General features: G+C 41.5%; 1 pseudogene; it reads right to left on the bottom strand.

Moving 5' to 3' along the window:
• Positions 1-223: 223 nt before the first annotated feature.
• LOC148018901 (malate synthase pseudogene) lies at positions 224-1,086 on the bottom strand (annotated as a pseudogene).
• Positions 1,087-4,467: the final 3,381 nt, after the last annotated feature.

Here is a 4,467-nt window from a genome sequence, read left to right as displayed (position 1 = left end):
TTGCTATGCCTCCGGTCACTGGTGCCTCACCCTTCTCTCTGTCTCTCCTGCTTGCACAAGCAAGTTGATGCTGCATCAGACCAATCACAGACACGTAAAATCCTGGCTAGATTCTTTCGTCACGAACATTGCAGCTGCGTCCATGTCTTGAATCCCTGTGATTTCATCGAGACAAGACGACTCCATAACAGGTGCTAACCCTATCTTCTTGACAGCAGCGAACCTAATCCCAACGCCTGCCGCAGGTGAGCCCTGCGGAATGTTGCCTCAGTGCATACAAAATCTCATTCATCTAAAAAACTATTGGAAGAGTCTCAATCAGCACGGTGGCTCTTATGCTGCCTCGAGGAACACCTAGCAGATCTTGTGCTCTTTCAAATACCGAGTTCCAAACTGCTGCTTTCCTTGAGTGTTGCATCTTGGGAAAATAAAAGAAGGGGCCGTAATCATTGTGCTTGGACCTAAATGCTGCATGGTTATGAAAGAAATAGAGGCCAAAGTCAACCAAAAAAACCCGTTGCAGGCTGTCCATCTATCTCAATATGAGCTTCTGGAAGATGCCAACCCCTTGGCCGCACAAAAAGCACTGTTGTTGAATCATTTAGTTTATAGATCTTATTCCATGCCTTGTCTTCAAACTGAATGGTTCCATTCACTACATCTCTAAAATTAATATGACCCCTCTTGTATTACCCCATGAAGGAGCTAAAGAGTCCTCAAAGTCCGCCATGAAGACTTTGGCTCCAGAATTCAATGCATTTATAACCATCTTCCGCTCCACAGGACCCGATCTGCAATGACAGTTGGTGTCTTGGCACACACCCAGTCACTATCACGAACGAGCCTGGTTGCTGGATCGAATGAAGGGACTTCTCCTGCATCATACTTGGCCTGCTGCTCTTTTCTGCATGAGAGGATGTATTTTACACGTGGCCTGAATGCCCTCTCCAAAGAGGCTACAAATTGGAGAGCCTCCTTTGTCAGGACAGTCTCATAACCTGCATTCACACGCCCACACACAAGTATACCTGCAGGAAGCTCCAGACTCCCTGGTTTTACTGAACGAAATTCCTGATGGGCAACCATTGGAACTATTCACAGGGATGCTGAGGGGAGGGACTTGGCAACAAAGACGCAGGCAGTCTCATAACCTGCATCCACACACCCACACACAAGTACACCTGCAGGAAGCTCCAGATTCCTTGGTTTTACTGAACAAAATTCCTAATAGGCAACCATTGAAACTATTCACAGGGATGCTGAGGGGAGGGACTTGGCGACAAAGACGCAGGCCATGATATAACAAGTAGTTTGCTAGCTTGGAATAGGATGGGAATGAAACAAGCAGTGCTTTAGAAGATATCAAGCAGTTTGACTCAGCCATGGCAAGAAAGAGAAAGGCATCATCAGAGGAGAAGCAAAAAGGGCCCAAATCTCAAAAGATAGACCACATGGATGGACATGGATCAGTTGGTACCTTGAAGGATGGTAGCAAGCAATTTAACAGCTTGAAACAGGATGGGAATGGAACAAGCAGTGCTTTGGAAGATAACAAGCAGTTTGCCAGCTTGAAAAATGATGGAAATGCAACAAGTGATGCTTTGGAAGATGAGAAAAAGCTTCTTGGAAGTAAATTGGAGCAGAGTTCTAATAAATCTGTGTATGATTATTGAATCAAATGAAGAGGCGGAGGTATGAGGTGGCGTGGTCTATATAGGCCTATCACTATCAGCAATACTTCCAAAGTCACTGTCTGTCACATTTGAGGGTCTTATTTTATGTTTCAGCTAATGGGCTAATGATATTCTAGTTGATGATCTGTTTTCTAGCAAATGTTTTGTCTTGATATTATGTTTCCCAACTGATGATCTTTGGTTGATGTTGCAGCTGATGAGCTCTTGATATTCCAGCTAATGATATGACATTTCTGTTGATGTTTCATTTGCACAATTTAGTACAAGCTCATAATCTGTTTGCATCTCGTCTATTATTCTTTCCAACTGATGATCGTATTCCAGCTGATTTTTGGCTCTTCATGCTACGTTTCATATCATTTTGTCTATATTACAGCTAATGCCAGCTGATGTTTCATTATTATTCCAGCTGTTGAGTTGTTCCAGCTGATGTTTCATTACTTATTCCAGCTGTTGAGTTGTTCTAGCTGATGTTTCGTTCTTTATTGTAGCTGATTGTTGAGTTGTTCCAAACCATGTTTCGTTCTTTATTCTAGCTCTTGAGTTGTTCCAGCTAATGCTTCATTCTTTTCGTTTTCTATTCTATTCCACCTAATGTTTGTCTATTCTAGCTTATGATATACGAGTTGATGTTTCGTTGTTTTCAGTATGTTCATCTATTCCAACTTATGTTTCATTGTTTCCAGCTGTTATTCGTCTATTCCAGCTGATGTTTCGTTGTTCCCAATTGTGTTTTGTTCTTTCCTGCTCATGTTTCATTGTTTCCAGCTATTGTTTGTCTATTTCCAGCTGACTCGTGTGTTCAAGCTTACGTTTATTCTACTTGATATTTTATCTATTCTAGCTAAGGAGCTGATGTTGCAGCTAATGTTTTCGTCTTGATAATGCTCATCTCGTCCCCAGTTGTGTTTTGTTCTTTCCTGCTGATGTTTCATTGTTTCTAGCTGTTGTTTGTCTATTTCCAGCTGACTCTTCTGTTCAAGCTTATGTTTATTCTACTTCATATTTTATCTATTCTAGCTAAGGAGCTGATGTTGCAGCTAATGTTGTCGTCTTGATAATGCTCATCTCGTCCATTCTTCTTTCCATTTGCTGGTGGTATCCCAGCTGCTATTTCGTATATTCTAGATGATGAGCTGATGAAATTTTCATCGTATATTCTAGCTGCTGAGTTGGTTTATGACATTGTGATTATGTTCTAATGTTGATATAACATTTTCTATTAAGTTTTTGATATCACAGATTATGTTGCATAGCCGATTATATCCACACTCAAGATAAAGCAATTTCATGGCCCTTTATCTCCTTCGATTCCTTTTGGCTTTTATGCATGCCCTTATCCTTTTGGGCATGCATCCCCTTTTTTGCATGACCAGATATCTTATCAAGGTCCTCTTTTCCTATTTCCTTCTATTTGCATTGTGCCTTTACCTATGCCCATGTATTGTTTACAACTTGCATAGGAGGGATCTTGGTGCTCTTTTACAAAAATTTGGAGGCGCCTTTACACTTTAAAATGTGTATTTCCCTTTGCCTCGACTTTAAAGTTGCCCTTGCACTTTTGGCCTTTTCTCCTCTTATCCTTCTCTTTACTCTATATTTTTAAATTTTCTTGAATTTTCTTTTGCTTCCTTTTTCTTTGTCTTGTACTAGGGTGAACAGTACTCCCCTCCTAGTCAAGTGACAGTCCCATGGCACTTGTGGGACTTTGTTAATGAGGGTTCGGGTGATTGAAGGGTGGTCATGTGAGTCTATGTGGGGCTTTTGTGGGGATTGGAAATGGGAGAAAATCATGTTGAAATGATTGAGGTTGTGGAGACTGAGGGTATATTGAGTGGGTGATAGGGGCCTCTGAAGTCGATGGTTAGGCACGGGTTGTTAGATTTACTTAAGAAAGGAAAGGGAGTGCACTACATGGGGGGTGTGTCTACCTCATTGTGTAGTGCATTATGTCCATGCCAGTGAAAATGGGAGTTTGGTTGAACCACAGATAAGCCTGGGGTGTTGTCCCACACTTGAGGACCCATTTTTTCCTGCATAGGGAAGGTGCGCTAGGTGTAGCTTAGGGAGATAGGTCTCACCATAGAGGAGTGTGACCTCCCTAGGTATGTCCTGCCCTTGATGTGCCTTGAGCATTAGGGGGGGAGTAAAATAGCTAGGGTGTTAGGGATAGATCTGGCTGACCAAGGCCACTAGACACACCTAGCTTGAGGACCCCTAGGTGTAGTAATTGTGGTACTCATCAAGTGAGGTGTGTTTTCCTGCTTTCTATTTGATTTTTTTTTCTTTGCTCTTGTTTTTTCTTTTTTTCTCTCTTATCTTTCTTTTTCTTGTTTTCTTTTTCATTTCCTTTTCTCTTTTTTTCTTTTTGAATGTACATGAAGAACTAGTCCTCGTGCACATGGCCATGAGAGAAAGAGGTTGTGGACTTAAGGGACTTACTAAGAAAACTCTTACAATGCATATAGTCATTTAGGTTCATGTGCATGTTTAGAGGGGTTGTTGACAAAAATGGATGACTACATCTAGCAAATCAGCTGTCATTCATTTCCTCTAGTAGGGCCATGCAAAAGGATTGAAAGAGGGTGGATCTCATCATGAGTCTGGCCATCGCACACCTATCTATGTCGACATTTAGATTAACAAATAGGGGTGGTAGGTAGTATTCATGAGAGATAGGATCTTTCTTAATAAGTAAAACTCTAAGTAGCCCAAGATAGTTACAGGTTGTAATGAAAGCTGGATCGGGGCAAGAAGAGAATTTACTAAGGAA

Source organism: Lygodium microphyllum, chromosome 20 (genome assembly GCF_053477565.2).
Source record: "Lygodium microphyllum isolate KBCC chromosome 20, Lygodium_microphyllum_v1.1.10, whole genome shotgun sequence".
Taxonomy (NCBI): Eukaryota; Viridiplantae; Streptophyta; class Polypodiopsida; order Schizaeales; family Lygodiaceae; genus Lygodium; species Lygodium microphyllum.
Note: the sequence above shows the minus strand (reverse complement) of the source record. Positions and strands in the feature narration are given on the sequence as shown.